The sequence below is a fragment of the Rhyacophila brunnea genome, unplaced genomic scaffold (assembly GCF_057557595.1).
Source record: "Rhyacophila brunnea isolate RB1 unplaced genomic scaffold, BYU_Rbru_1.0 scaffold_20, whole genome shotgun sequence".
NCBI lineage: Eukaryota > Metazoa > Arthropoda > Insecta > Trichoptera > Rhyacophilidae > Rhyacophila > Rhyacophila brunnea.
In genome coordinates, this window is record NW_028232860.1 from 34,024,987 (window position 1) to 34,042,926 (window position 17,940).

The window sequence follows — 17,940 nt, forward strand, 5'->3', positions numbered from 1 at the left end:
TATATTGTAGACTCATTCTCTATTTATTTACTAAATTAATATTAAATGACTGTATGTTAATATTTAATAACCATTCGTACATTGGAGGTTTTAACCCAAAACTAATATCATATTATGCTATCAACATAAGAGTGGTGAACAGTGGCGGCCGGTGATAATAAAATTAGGGAGTGCAAATAAAGACATGCATTTTTCTTTTCATGGTATTGAAAAAAATCTGCAATAGCCTTCGTGGTGGAGGTAGGCGTATGCTAAACGACGCTTACATTCACGAACAGCATTTATTTGTTGTCAAAGTTACAAAGTTCAAGTCTCTGGTATGATAAGTATGATGCAAAAGGTAATAGGTACACACATTTTTAGATTTTTATTGTACCTGATTACACTTCATATGTGCTGACATAGTTACCATGTTTGTCACTCGTAACTTCCATAAATCGTAACTGATGTAAGTATTTTAGACGTGTGTCATTGAGAAAAAACCGTAAAATCCTCATTTGTCATCCCACATCATTATCATATGCGCGTTGTATCATTTTTATAAATACTGGGCATGGATCATTAATTTTCCAACGGGATATCACTTGTATTAAAAATTTGCCACTTTTGTACACCTCCACTCCAAAATTGCACTCCAAATGGGACTAATTTGAAAGACATTCAACATCAAAAATAGTAGTAAGTATAAGTAGGTATATTGTTTGTATTATGTTACTGGCTTACTTTACTGTAGATTTATTTATATTAAAATTATTTAGTGTTTAATTTTGAAATGTAAAATAATTTTAAAATCGTATTTGTATGGTGATATGGCTGTACCTAACTTAATTATCACAATATTACTCTAATCGATATGTTTATTGATTCAATATTAATATGGCACATCAAACAACAGAGCATTTACCTCATAACGTCATAACGTATACGTTCGCATATACGTATACGTAACGCATAACGTTCAGTGAGGTTACATTTCGGCAGCATGCAAAAAAAAACGTCTACGGTCGGGCACTCGGGCAGTACAGGTCGTCTTTCGAACATTCAACAAATACTATGAAAGACGTACATGACGTATACACATCTCCAGCTCAGCGGCTGGTTAAAAATACGCCAGAAATACTTACGTGGATGCGCTTAGCGGACGGGCGACAAATTAAAGATATTTTACAATTATTAATTATAACAATAAATGTAGTTATTTGAATACGTACATATTATTACATAATAATTTGGGAGATCAGTGCACATTTGCTCCTATACAAGAGCCGTCCCTGGTGGTGAATGAGTATATCCTTGCCTGACACAATATTAAAATAAAATAATAGAAATGTTGACTATAATACTATTGTCCGGCAACTTCATCTAGGCTACGTGGCAAAACTGTGAACTACAATCAGCTAATCGAACTTCCGGTTTCAAAAAAGGAACGCCCCCAAATTATTCATTACATTTTTGACAGTCGTATTGGACGCATCTATCAATTTACGTAATTTGAAGCTTTTTATATTCAAAAGATGTCTAAAACAATACGAAGTCATGTTCGAATTATTATTAGTAAACTTTTGATTTATTGTGAAGACGAAAAAGAGTCGCATAAGGGGGGACATGCTCGTCGAAGGTCAAAATTGAGTTTTTATTGTATTTTCAAACCATGACTCTGGACACTCCTTAAACGTTGTAGATAATCTATTTATATAATTTTGAAGCCTTATTATCCTTTATAGTTAGTTTGAACATTTGATGACTGCATAAAGTATTTTTGTTACATAAAATAGTATTCTTTTAAACCTCTCGCTCTAATGTTTTAGAATATAGTCATATTTCGGTACATAACTGTGCAGCGGTGTTAAAATTTTTTACATTTATTAATTTTTAAACGCATTTATAAAACCATTAGTATAATTTATTACGAGATAATTTTTGTAAAATATTCACGATAAAAAATTATATTGATAATCTCTGTGATCCCAAATTTGACAAGAATTAGGCATTTTATTATTCAAAAAATCGGCAAGATTAACACATTTGAAGATAATTTTAAAGACACTTATTATAAGCTATGTTTTTGACCATTCAAGTGTGATAAACATCTTATGAATAATGATTGCTTTATAATAATTATTGACCTAAGAATAAGGTAGTGTTTTTTTGAAATAGGCCATTTCTTTTGTCATTCCCCAGTGGTTAAGCTACAACATACGGCCGTAACCATAAATTGACAAACTATAATTGAAGTAGGAAATAAAATGATATTAACGCGCGTGTTTGAACATGTACCATTTAAAAAAAAATAAAAAAAAATTCAGTTAGGTACATGTTCAAACACGCGCGTTAACATAATTTTACTCCCTATTTTAATTATAGTTTGTCAATTTATGGCTACGGCCGTATGTTGTAGCTTAACCACTGGGGAATGACAAAAGAAATGGCGTATTTCAAAAAAACACTACCTTATTCTTAGGTCAATAATTATTATAAAGCAATCATTATTCATAAGATGTTTATCACACTTGAATGGTCAAAGACATAGCTTATAATAAGTATCTTTAAAATTATCTTCAAATGTGTTAATCTTGCCGATTTTTTGAATAATAAAATGCCTGATTCTTGTCAAATTTGGGATCACAGAGATTATCAATATAATTTTTTATCGTGAATATTTTACAAAAATTATCTCGTAATAAATTATACCAATGGTTTTATAAATGCGTTTAAAAATTAATAAATGTAAAAAATTTTAACACCGCTGCACAGTTATGTACCGAAATATGACTATATTCTAAAACATTAGAGCGAGAGGTTTAAAAGAATACTATTTTATGTAACAAAAATACTTTATGCAGTCATCAAATGTTCAAACTAACTATAAAGGATAATAAGGCTTCAAAATTATATAAATAGATTATCTACAACGTTTAAGGAGTGTCCAGAATCATGGTTTGAAAATACAATAAAAACTCAATTTTGACCTTCGACGAGCATGTCCCCCCTTAAAAGGCGAGCATATACAATACTATATCACGGGTTGCTGTCATTGTCAGGTATGTCAAAATTCGGTGTTGTAATACTAGAAATATTTCCCCAAAAACTGGGAATTATGTTTGTATATTATATAGTTGTGTGTATTGTAATCTATTTTATTAATATTTTTGACGTATAATAATTAAGTATAAATGATCATTTAAGTACACTGGCAGTGTAATAATAAATTGGCATGAAGAATATTTTCAAGAATAAACATTATTGGCATTAAATCAATTATTACGGAGATGTAAAATTTACAAAAATGCTTAAAATTATCTAGATACTTATACGTAGTATATCATTAATTTACAAGAATATCCCAAGGGCAGTTTCTAGAATCATGAAAGAAATGACTACAGCGAGTGCCTCCTCTTCAAAAATCGTAACGCCTGGAAAAAATAAGATTGCATTGGACAGTATGGACTTATGCACCATACGTCAAAAAGTGCAGGAGTTTTATACTGTCCACAAACAAGTTCCGACGCTGCAAAACTTACTGGTTTCCTTAGGAGAGTGCATGGATTTTCAAGGAAGCAAAGAATTTTTACGGCAACGGTTACATTTAATTTAGTATTAATGTATTTAGACAGTTAATTAATTGTCCTTGTATTTTTAAACCGATAAGTAGGTACATATTGTTTTAAAATTTATAAAGTTAGGTGGATATAATTTAATTTATAGAAAATTATTTTCACAGTAGGTATGTGTTTCGACAACAATTTTACTAAAAATACGATATAAAAGACATCATTTGTAAATTATAAAAAAATGTGATTGGGTCATCAAAATCATATTGAATATGTTATATCTTTCACTTCTACTTATTTAGTCATAATTTGTGTTCTCCTAATTATTTAATTAATAAATACCTGCAGCAATATTCACAGTAAATGTGGGTTCAATGATATATTTCCTTCCAAATTCAATAATTACGCTGTATTAATTATCTAATATAATAGTAATAATTAAGACGTGAAATTATTTAAAATAATTTTTCTATTGATACTTATCGAACAATAATTGGACTCCTAAATTAATTACTTACTGAGAACTAACTGATTGATATAAATTAAAAACCTAATTTCGCGGGATTTGTTTTCTCAAAAAATGACAACACTGAGAAATATTCTATGGGCGACAAGGGCGACTTCCTGTTGTCGCCTAAATAATGTTGTCGTACAGTACTCACAAACATAGACAAGTTTGACAATCCAAGGCAGCTGACCAATTGCTGCGTTTGTGGTAAGGGTTGTGTTCAGGTTAACGGATGAATTTTGCAGACCACATTCTTCAATTAAATCAAAGTAGTGCCAGGGCGTAGGATCTACTCCTGGCGAATATACGTTTGATTGATCACTTCCAGCTGTAAAGTATAACCAGTTTATGTTATTTATTAAATCAGATATAAATACTCCTGATGCTAGAACGTAAATGTAATGCAGAACAGTTATTGTACAATGTTCATTTGATCACCGAACCTATGTGTCTTGGTCTGGATTAAAGTTAGTGTCTTCCCCCACTAGGATGGCTTGTCGGTGAAACGCATATCGGCTGGTTACTGAAAAACATAGTCATTTTCGAAGCATACTAAACCTCGCATACACCGCACGCATAGTTCGTGTGCCTCAGAGAAATAATTAATACTACTAAAGAGAGAAGATATTGCTCAGCTATATGAAGCCGTTTTTAATATATATATATCACGGTATAACGTATATTTTATTATTATTAACTTGCATGGCCCCCACATCCTGAAGCGGGCCCCTAGGCCAGGATCATTGTCGGGCTTCCCTACCTATCATTAGGTTTAAAAACCGATGCTCTACAAAAACGTTTCCCAAATGGTATTCCAGGTAAAATTAAGGATATTCAGTGTATTTTTAACGTTTTTTTTGTATTTTTCAATAAATTCATTTGTGTTATGAAGTTTTCGAATATCGACATACGATATTCAAAATTTGCATCACAATCACATATTTTGAAATGGTAATATTCTTAAAGTAAAATAGCGCCGCATGCGATTTTTTAATTGTAGTAAGTACAACATTCATACTTAACCATAATATTTTCTAATAAATTAACTAATAATATTATTGATCAGTATCTTTATGTCACGTAAAAAACTATGTAATTCTTAAACACGCATCCTAAGCACGTAAATAATACCAATATTTAGAGGCTTCACTTCTATCGTCACAAAGTCGATTATTCATATATTGTCTTCTATCTTACTCTAACGCACATTGCAGAGATTAAACGTGGTCAATGCTTTCTCACTCTCATTAATTATAGTTAGTTTTTTATCCAGGCTTTGGTAAGACGTGCACCTTCCTGCGTGTATGGTGTGCGGAGATATGGAAAAATCTATGGACGTGAAAAACGACTGGTAGTTTTTTTAAATTCTTAGTCGTTTCGACGTATCGCAGCGCAAAGTGGACGCGTGTACCGATGCACATAAGGCTATAATATAATAGAAATCATTGAATAATAATGTAAACATAAACTACATTAATTTGTATTTACCTGCCATTGATAAATATGGACTAAATATAACCAGGATAATCCACAATATATTACACATCATTTTTAAATAATTTAAATAAATCTTATCCGCATAAACCACCATTAATATGAATAACAATATGTGTATTTGCTGTGATGTTCGTTATTGTATTTTTAATCGCGATTTGTAATAAATGTATTTTATTCAAACAAAATATTATGTACCTACCTATATGAAATTGTGTACCTAATACATTTTCTAATCATCGTACCTAATGAATATTTAAAATGCGTTGCTAATCAATATAGACGGTAAAAATGTTACTTATAAGAAATTACAGATATAGTCATACAAGTTTTCTGATAATAAATTTATGATTTTATTATTAGGTACCAATCACATAAATTTTAAACTTTTTTGTGCTCACGTGCCAACGGTTAATAGAGAGAAAAATATAATTTATATGAATATATATTTTATTAATAAAGTTATTCAAATTTAAAATAAGCTTTTAGTTAACGACAAAACACTTTTTCGTCGTACCTACTGATACTGGTAGCTACTGATACGCACTCCTTCCTCGACACACACAAACCTAATAGAGCAAGCTCGGGGCTACTTAATTTAACTTTGTGGGGTGCTTTTCATTTGCCATCAAAAACTCAGTAATATATATTTGCTATGCCCGTGGGTGGTTTAATATTTAATTAATAAGAAATACTGACATAATATATAAAGAGAGAAAAGAAAATATTCAATTGTTCTGGTGGGACGGTTTCGTGTTTAACGACAAATTATTTTAGATGAAAAGTTGCAATTGATATTTTTAATATTCGTTAGTCTTAGTTATTTACGAGCTGGTTTTTTTTTTTAATTATAACCATGCCCTTGCTTTTTCGTACAAGGTGGTTGGGTGGGTTAGTTGCATTGATGTGGGGCTAATTAGGTGCCTCCATTTATATCTTTAATTTTCTTTATGGCCAGGATTAAATATTTTGTGTAGTGTTCTTGTGTTCTATTACTTAGTGCTTCGTGAGACTTTCGGAGGTCAATTTCGTGATTATGTTGTCTACATCGAGTCCTGAGAGTCTATCGCTCCCTTTCTAGTATAGGGCAGTCGTTGATGACATGCCACACAGTTTGAGATGTGTTGCCGTCACATGGACAACAGTCGTCATCCCTCAATTTAAATCTTTTTAGATAAGCTCGCACCACTCCGTGGCCTCTTAGTATATGTGTGAGTTCGTGTGATATTTTTAAGTTCCTGGCAAGAGTGATGGCACAGTTTATGTTTGGAATAAATTTCTGCGTTATTGATCCTGTGGCGGATGTTGTGTATCTGTGGTTCCATAGCTCTATGGTGTCTTCGTTATTCTATATTATAAGTAAACTTTATTTTCACTTGGATTTGAATGTAAATATTAATTGCATAATCTAGGTGGTAACAATTGGGCATTGTTTAGGTACTAAAATAGATAATTCCACTTAAATTAAATACGTATACGTTTTTATATCTAGTATTTTTATATACTTAAGCAAAACCATGTAAATGGCAGGAATTAGTACTGATAAAAAACCAATTTAAACCAGATCTCTATCAATAATATAATTGTTCATGTCTGTATTATCAACGTACTTAAAATAAAATAAATAAAAAATAAAGAAGCCTTTTATTTCTTACAAACAAAAAAAGTAAATAACAGTGAATTGACTAAATCTAATGTATATTTATAACCTATGATTAATATATCTATTCTGTATATATATCTATCTATGATTGTATTTTCTTCATTTTTATTCTTTTCCTATCTAGTTTTATACAATATTAATTATTACTATTTTTATATTTTTGTATAATACATATATGTATTAAGATTTTTATTTTGTATATAATATTATTAAATAATGTTTATATATTAAACAGTGGTATGTTACGTTTATATTAGCATATATCATGTATTTGTAACTTAAATAATATTTTTAATGCTAAGATACTAGTTAGTTTGGTTTGCAAGAACCCCTCCTCGGGTGAAGGCCTCCTCCAAAGAGTCCTACTGGGCCCTGTTTTTGGCTATTTGTAACCAATTTGGGCCCGCTGTCTTTGTGATGTCGTCTTGCCACCTCGCATAGGGTCTTCCTCTGTAGCGTTAGCCATGAAGTAATTTTTTTAGTCTATCTCTTATCTTTTAGTCACGCTACATGACCCGCCCATTTCCATTTAAGTCTTTGAGCATGGATTAGAGCGCCTGCAGCTTTTGAAATATTTCTTATTTTTGTGTGTCTTATTTTTTGTCTTTTGTTGATAAATCATATCAACAAAAAATATCGACAAAGGACAAAAAAAAATAAGACACATCAACGTACTTATTGCTTTATAATTTAATGAATTTACGGTTTTTGATATGAATAGATTCAAAAAGTGAAGAGAAAACCAACTAAAAAAAATATTTTAAAATGAAACGTTTGGATATGTACACATGGATTATCATTTGATTACCTAGACATGTTATTTTTTTAATGTGGCTTTTCATTAATGGTTTATAATCAAAGTTCTTATTAATTAATAATCGAGACGTTTATATTGACAGCTATTTTGGGTTAAAGGCCCACATGCGCCACGTAGGCTGCTTTGGGACAACACATTCTAAAGGGGCGGAAAATAAAAGAAGTAAGTACATAATTCAAATATTAGAGAAGAATTCATCAATATGATAATATTCTTTTCGCCTGCGGCACTGACTATACATACTGGAAATATAATAATAATATGCCCAACTTTTAAAGGTTATTCCACAATTTTGCTGAAAGTATAATTCACAAAAAGGAAAAAATGTATCCAGAATGACTACCATTTTCATCGATCAGCATTTTACCTATTCGGTAATTCTTAAATCTTTCACACTTGTGTATTATCCATTTTTTTTCAAATAAAAAATTGAATAACTTGTAATTTTGCATTTTTTTAAGCAAATGTAATATTACCTTTTCCCAGTCTTCCGCGGTATCTCATTACTAAGGATCGTGTCCCTGGTGGTTCTGCATTCTACGATATGCAAGGCCTGTGGCAACTAGCAAACTCGGAAACACGGAAGGCATTATTAAGGAAGGCAAATGTTGCACAGAAACAAAATGTAATTTAAACACAAATTTTGTATTATTTTATACTTAATTTTACTGTCACAATTTTAACATGAAAATACAATAGTCACAACCTATTAATCTAAAATGCGTTCAAACAAACTTCTGGCTTGACCTGCTACTGGCTCCAAGTTGTTGAGAATCCATCTTAATTGCGTAGAAATGTTGGTAAAACCAAGAGGATTGTTTACGTCACAAATATTTTCACCAAAAGTCATTATTCCAGTGAGATAGTACTGTCTGAGACCATATGAAGTCGTATGCTGAAAAAATATAGCATTTTATTGAGTAAGTACATATTAAGTATATTCTCAATTTATCGAAATAGTGGATGAAATAAGTGAAAGAATTATTATGGGGAACAAAATTATGATTTCTAAAAAACTCTTCGACCCGTTTCACACGGGACACTGTGTGACGCCACCGGCTTCGCGAAATTACGCATTTATATGTACATGAGGAATCTCGCCACGTCGGTAGTGCCACACAGGTGTCCCGTGTGAAACGGGTCTTAAGATCAATACTCCACTCAAAGAAATTTAAAATAAAACTATACAAAACCTGTTAATTATCACTTTGAGGATATAAATGTGTATAAAAGAAACAGTAAGTTTTCACCATAAATATTAAGTCAAATATTGTAGAATTAACAAAAATACTTTGATTCAAAACTATAGAAAACCCCAATCAGAGCGCTTCCGTCTTATAAAAACGTATCGAATTTAAATTCTAATGGATTTAAGTTTTGTACTATTCTATCTGAGTCAATTTTTGCGATCCTGGTTTTGCCTTTCGGCATCTTCACTTTAGTTTTTAAAGACTGATAGGTATTAATGATATATCTCATTAGTTAACTTCACTTTCTAACATTGACGATTTTAGACCTCTTGAATGTAGTAGTTATTGATTATTATTTAATTATGACGTTTTATTAGGGTTTGACGATGTATACGCCTATCGATTTTACTATTAGTGATAGGGTTTTTTTTTACAATCACTTCAACTATTCATAATTTGTTGACTTAATAGGTGGGTGATAAAGTTTTTATCTACTTTATTGTATTAATTTATTATATAAATTAGAATTAATTGTATTCGTTGTCAGCAGTTACGTTCCGTGGGGGTAGGCAGATTGAGCGTCGCTTGGGGCGGCAATTACTCGAAGGGCGGCAAATCGAGAAAAATTATATATATAAATACGAGTAGGTACCTACCTAAACTTAGTAATTCATAAATTCAGCTCACTGGTTGGAAACAAAATGTATTAATTAACATGAAGGCTTAACAGGACTGTAATTTTTTGTCAGCTTCGCAATATCTAGTTTACTTCCGTTGTCCTTGAACGTCGCCTCATTGATGACCAGCAATGACACGTGTAGATTGTGATTATTAGAGTGCGAACTATATTTGAAATATAGGTAGGTACAAACTTACCTAATTAATTTAAGTATACAAATATTTTTGCCAGTCTACCACTCATTATCTGAAACTGTGGACCCGCAATATTATCTATTGATGTAGAAATGGCATTTAAATTAGATCAAGTGGCATATATTTTGTTATTAATGTATCCATACAACACGTGTCTTAGATATTGGAGTCATGAAAGGATGATAAAAAAAATACTGCATAAAATCGAGGGCTTAGTGTCAAACAACACTATCTACAAAAGTGCAACTTTACAGGAGAGCCAAAAATCGTTATTTTAGATTTTTGTAACTCAACAAGTGTAATGTTTATTTAAAACCTAATGTTAATATTTTATAATTTATTGTGTATTGTACATTTATCTTGCTTATGATGATGTTAAAATTTATAGGGATAGTTTTTAAAAAATATGAAAACAAGGGTAACTTATGTAGTTAGCGTTAAACTTTACTGACGATTTAATTAAAAATTAGAAAAGATTGACATAACGTTGTTTGACTATCATGTAGCCGTAAATGTAAAATAACGTTATCTCAAAAAACAAAACAAAAAAAAACACTTTTTTGTAGATAACGTTGTCTGACTTTAAGCACTCGAAATGGGGCGGCATTTTGGCGCTGCTGCCTAGGGGCGGCATTTTGTCTAGGGACGTCACTGTTTGTCAGTGTATATTTATCTTTTGGTGAGTGCTATAGTTCCTGAAGACGCCGAAAGGCGAAGCTCGGTCGCAGAAAACGACTCAAACGCAATAGTCCAAAACTTAAATCCATTAGAATATAATTTTATTCAACTTTCTGTTGGCCATCATTGTTGTAAAGCATAATTACATTTTATTATACCTACTAGGTAATGACATAGCTGACGCATTTTAAGGACGCCATGGACAGAAAATGTATCTTTACATGATAAACAACCGGCGTATAACGTGTGTATTATTTGTGTGTCAGTGGCGCACCCAGGGGGGGGGGGGGGCAAGGGGCCCTGGCACCCCCCAAAATTATCATAATGATTTTAAACATTGAAATTGAAAGCCGATAAACTATACCTTTGGGCTTAGACAAATAAAAACACGGCAAAAAAATGATTTGTAATTCTCCAGCACCCTTTTTAGAAAAAAATCTTAGATTTTAATTTCTAACACAAAAATTTCGAAACACTAATGTCAGATTTTTTTAGAAACCCAATCCCTGTGGAATGTAACTGTCAAAAAATTCTCGGTGTCCACCCGAATTCCGGAGTGGTGTAGGTCATGGCTGGGGAGGGCTGACAGGGCTCTAGCCTGGGGGCCCGGCGTGTCGGGTTGACCAGATAAGTGAGATAAACACACATCATAAATTAGCTTTAATAGTAAAAAAGTCGCCTGCGGCGCTATTATACTTCATGGCCATAAACATTTTCTATTATACAATTATGCAATATTATATTTTTTGATTATTATGTGTCGATACTTGACAGCTCCTTTATTAAAGTAGATATATTAAAAATCGCCAATAATTCACTGTATGAGTACCCTTAATTTGAACTAAAACACAATTTGAAAAACTTTAATGTAGTGTTTCACACTGCCTTTAATCTTAGCGGTAGGTAGGGGGCCCGCCAAATATCCTAGCCTGAGGGCCTGTTTCAGGATGTGGGGACCATGGTGTAGGTACACCGAGTGCAATAGACAAAAGGCCGATAAACGAGAAATTAGGCTGTGAAGAAGCAAAGATCCTATGGGGCTAATTAACATTCTCCTCCTTGGGCCCCCCCAATATTAAATCCTGGGTGCGCCACTGTTGTGTGTGATATTTTGGTCAAGCCTAAGTGCTCAGCCGTAGTGGTTTGGCGGGCGCGGCGCGGCGGCGACTTGCGAAACTCAAACGTATAACCGTGTGTGAAATGTTCGTAGACAGTGTCTTTTTCGGGGCATAATACATACGGTTATAAGTTTGATTTCCGCAAAACGCCGCCGCGCCGCGCCCGCCAAACCACTACGGCCGAGCACTAAAATCATTTGGAGAGGCTTATCATCAGCGGAAATGTCAGACTTAGAAAAGGGTATTCCACTACTCGATTGTATATGACCCGGTGAATGACACTATAGTTCTTTCAATATGTTTAGCCACACGGACGGTGCTGTTCGCCGGAGAGAAAATGAACAAAAACTTAATAGAGTTGCGATCTTAACAAATAAAGTAAACAACAAAGAAGAAGTATGATTACTTTCATAATTGGACCTCCTTCAACTCCTCTGCACAGATCTGGACCAAAATGTCCTCCGGCGCAAAATTGTTGGTCCGTCACAGTTATATTCAAAGTTTGCTCGCATAATCCTTTGTCCACTATAGACATCTCATGAGAATGAAGCACGGTGTATTCTTTTCTCTTCTTTACTTCGTGTCGATAGGCCCAGCCAGCTACCTCACTGGTTCCATTACTTGACACAATGTGGCCATTGCTCCACGGAAGACATATGGGTCTTACGAAAGCTGCAACCATACAAAAATGTTTGTTGTATTGAATTCATATACTAAATTTGTTTAAAAACCTACATTTGGGATCACTAAACTTGGCGCGGACAAAACCGAATTTATTGAATAAGTTCTGTATAATGTGTGGTTGAACCAAATATGGTGGCCGTCATCTCTTATTTCCCCGCCTACTACGAGTAATTATGGGGCATCAATCGACGGTGACTGAGTAACATGCAGTTAGCTCTAGTGACATCAAGAAAGCGGTCGCGTTGCCAGCCCACTGCAAAAGCACCACCAATGTGTTTTATTTTACTCAATTCATTTTATTTTCATTAAAATAAAATTGTCAATAAATTGAAACTTATGTAGATACTTATGGTGAACTTTCCAAATTATAAATTCAAGACGGTCACAACATTGCAATTTTAAAAAAAATCAGTAAGAATCAAAACAATAATTAGTTGAACAGAGTGATTGGCCTCCCAATTGGCATCACCAATGGCAGGTTAATTCAACGCCTTGGGAGAACAAACAACTATTTTAAAAATCAGGGATACATAGATAAATACTTCCAAGAACGGCATAGTCTCATTTACACCGCGTATAAGTCAGAAAAAATACGTTGCCAAATGTAAATAATATATTCTAGCATTTAGACTACAGTATGTACGAATTCCTAAGAGGGAATCCGTTTAGTAAAGCCATGGATTGTACCCATAACCATCTGTTACCCGGAAAATTTAGGTAGAGGTGCACTTGTACTAATCGTGGATGTTCCCAAGACACGAAATGCAATATCGTCTTCGATCTTCATACTCTCTTATATTATCTAGTTTTGATACGACTCAAAACTTCTTAATCGGTTGAGGACGTCAATATATTATTTTAACACCCTGTCAGTCCAAGGAAATTTGGTTGCATAATATAGGTCCCGCTCTATTACGCAGCCATATATTATCTCGAAACCTGTGAACAGTGAAACAAAATTTTTCCTGACAAACATCTAAATATTTCCGACAGATATCTGTCTTACTGTCCAACAAGTACTTCTTGTCCACGTGTTAAACTGTGAACTGACAATCCTCTCCTGTTTAACTAATCGCACTTCCGTTTTCAAATTAGGAACGCCCCTAAATTAATCATTTCATTTTACGCTTCCGTGGTGTACAGATCTATACATTTACGTAATTTGATGTTTTTTATAATAAAAATATGTCTAAAACTATAGGAAAAAATATTAAAATTATTATTAATAAACTTTTTGTTTATTGCGAAGAAGTAAAGGAGTCGTGCCTACCTAAAAAGAGAGCCGCTACAGTATTTAAACACGCGTTGCCGCCATGACAGGTATGTTACTGAAAAGTCTTCCATATGCGACTACAATGACTTCCGGTCATCGACTAGATATTGTTGTTGGAAAGTATGTATAATCAATGTGAATGTAATATTTTATAACTGGAATGATGCAAGAAGACTGACAAGCGACATGGATTCTTGGAGGCGCCACGCGCTGACCATATATGCTCTAACTAGGGGCCGGGTATGGCCGACGACGAAGAAGAAAGAGCAGTGGAAACTTGTACACTACTGCTGAGCGGCTGCAAAAGTGGGCAAGAAATGTGAATATCATAATATTTCAGACTATCTTTCGTGGAAAATAGAAATACTACATGTTCCTTCTGCTCTAAATGCAAATTGACGTATCGTCTGTCTGCAATATTTTTAAGAATTTTCATTTCATTGTATTCCTAGTTCAAATTTCCTCACGAAAATATTCCAATCCGGCCTCGCATTTGCTAGGACCAGCTCTGTTTACAAGAGGCAACCGAGATTCTTCAAAAATATAATTTTCTTACAAGTAAAATTAGCAGGTTCCTTCAGGACGACGATAGCTATACTATCGAGCGTCTTCCTAATATATTCCTTCATTAAGATGCTCTGAGGAAGATCAGCACATATATCACCAATGCAATACTGCTCGTTCTTTGAATCATAATCGCCAAGCCTCGCTCCCATCCTAAAACAACGAAGCATAAATAATACTAGATAGTAGGTAAGTATTATCTATTATTATCTAGTATTATGTATTATTAGTAAGTATTATCGGTAGTTTTCTGATACACGATATATTCAGAATAACTTAGAATCCACCATTAAACTTACCTCATAAGTATTATATATTCGGTAACATGGGTAGGTATGTATTTTTATAGATCTGAAAAATTTTCAGGAGTAAACTATCCGAGTTTTGGATTGCCACGTACTCAAGTGTGCTTTTACTGAATTTATTTATAAAACTGCTCACAGAAGAATAGAAAATAAAGAAAAGAAACATAATTACAAGATGAAAAGAACTTTTTATATACGACGTTTTTAAATTTTCTGTTGAATCATATAAACTTGACAATTATATGTATTAATAATTTAGGACAAATAAGGCAATTGTCAACAACTCATTTTTTTGCTATTTTGCAACAAACAAACAAACAAAAAATACAGAATACTTGAAATGTCATTTTGATTTCAATAATAACGCACGTATATATTAATAATTTAGTTGCTAGGACAACCCCCTTAGCAAGCAATAATAGTGGATTGGATTACGGCTTTCTTCCGAAATAACTTTTCATACAAAACAGAATTAACTGAAAATGAATTCAATTCTACTTAAAGATGGCTAAAAGTATTAAAAGAATGCATTGGCATCGTGTTCCGATATATTCTAAAAGTTTCAAATGTCTAGCCAGCCGGAAAGTTGGTTAAAAATCTATTGCAAGATTTGCACTGGATAAACAACCAATGGACAAACAAGAATACGAGCTAAGAAAAACGTGATAATAAAAAATTAAAACGCCATTGACTTGACTATAATATGAAGAGATCTTTATAATCATCATGTGCCACATTTTTTAAATGTTTATAGTTAGCCCTTATGGTAAGCAACTCGGATAGCCTGATAGGTTGAACAGCTAGTTAGACTGACCTGTGTACCTTTTTTTCTTCCGGTTCATATTTCAGAACATTCCCACTGAATGTGATTATAATTTTATAAGTGAGAACCACATATGCATATATGTGGATTTAGTACGACAAGCTGAAAGAACTTGCCAATGAATGACCAGTCAAGAATTGATATTTACATGATGAACCAGGGACAAAACAGTTATCCCCATTCTCCACTTGTTTATCAAGAACAAAAGTGTGTTTGCCTGCCATCACGAATGGATCCCACCAGGCACCTGCTCTGCCAGGTGTCATCGTCACATCTACTCCCGTCAGACGGAGGACTCGCTTCATTTACTGGTCTTTAATCATGTACCTACAAGTTATCAATGTCCTTGTCTTTGTTTCTAAGCAAAAGCAACATCACGGAAGCACCTGAGAAACATGATGCCGCCTCCTCATTCACTTAGCGAAAAGCTTTATATGAGGAAGTGGACCATCCGTTTCATGGCGCTGGATGTGATATTGAAAACTTGGCGAAATAGGTGAGATTTCTCTAGCAAGGGCAGGCTATAATTATTATTATTAGGTATGTTTGTTTTTTTCTGTTTTTAAAAATAGGTATACTGTAAGAAGATAACCGCTCTGGCTCCATATTACCTTAACTTAACTTAACTTATTATATTTCTAGTGAAATTCTAGTGGATTTAAGTTTTGTACTATTCCATTTGACTGACGACAGTGTGTATTTTCCTTTTGGTGAGAGCACATAGTGTCTGAAGGTGCCGAAAGGCAAAACCCGGGTCGCAAAAAAACGACTCAAATAGAATTGTTTAAAACTTAAATCCATAAGAATTTAAATCCAAATTCCATCAAGTACCTTCGGTTGATCGTATTAATATTAATATAAATTGTATTATTTTTTCAATCTATCTTATTGTTTAAATCCTACATTAGCTCGCCAAAGATACTTATTGATGTGCTACATGTATACACAATGCTATTTTTCCATCTGTAATAGGTACAAATGTTTTCGCTCATAATGTAGTCGTACAAACTGTATCGATGAACTGTAAACTTACAAGCCAGGTCTGATGCAGATCGCAGCTGTTAGGACGACGGTAGACGTTATTAAAACACCACCACATATTGAAATCAGTTTTATATCCTTAGGAGTCGAAGCAGGTGCTAAAAATGAAAAATATTAGGAAAACTCACATGTTTTGTGCATGTTTATAGTACTTATAATTCCACAAGAAGCGAAAATGTTCAACAAAACTGTACTCACATACGTATACCAGCTTTGCTACCCAAGGATGCTTTGCAATGGTGTACCGGTTATAAATTCCAGTATCCTTATCACTCGAAGCGTGTGTTCCGCACTCAAGGATTAAATCAAAGTAATTCCAAAATGTCGGGTTAACACCTGGTGAATATTCGTATGGATGCTTCAGTGAACCTTTGGTGAAATATTAATAAATAGATTATTTGATTATTAGGGACTTTAAAGAAGAATCACTATTCAAATTTAGTTCAAACAACATAAAATATGAATCCAAAAATTGATTTAGAGAAACATTACTTTGTATGCCGTAAAGAATACTGTAATAATTGGTACTTTCAGAGTATTTTTTAAAAATTAAGGGTCATCGTCCATTATGATAGCTTGTAAAGGTTTCGTATATAAACCTAAAAACTGTCATGTTGTTGTCTATGGTCATTGATAGACAATAGACATCTACGCAAAAACGGAAAAGGTTGCATCTCGACTGTCCTAAAACAGTTGCATTTTGTTCTTTTAACAGTGTAGGCAATTTACGCGCGCAACTCCGCGTGACATTCAACCTAAATTCAAATTATAATATAAACATTCCAACCCAACATAAAACTAATGTGATAGTCCTTTATTAGTGCCGTGTTTGTACAAACTTTAAATCTACAATATAAAACCAAGAAAATGCCACCACTGTGTATTATTCATTACTACCCGAATTTACCATATCACGCACACTCAACACAACCTTCTAAATAAGATAATTTTAGCATCGGGGCGACATCAGCATCTTCGATAACCCCTCTTCTTCAGTCTTCGGACTTTTTTTCACGTTAAGCACCCTAAATCTGCGGACTTTTAAGTTCGTTCGTTGAATTTCAAACATGTTTAATATTTTACTGGCCGAGTTGCCAGAAATCGGCCGTCAACCACTACCTGAGTTCAGTCTGACATTAAAGCTGTGATTATATTTTGATGCACGTCGCGTACTGTCACGCTGTCATGGCGACAAATTTAGTCTATGGTTTCATCATTTTGCAGAATATTTTGAACGATCACCATCTCTATAAATCCAATGATGGAGAGTGCCAACTCTAGTGTATTTATAGTATTTTGAAATATTATTTATTATTCATACATACTAATTTCAATTACTTTTAACAGTTTCTACGTGT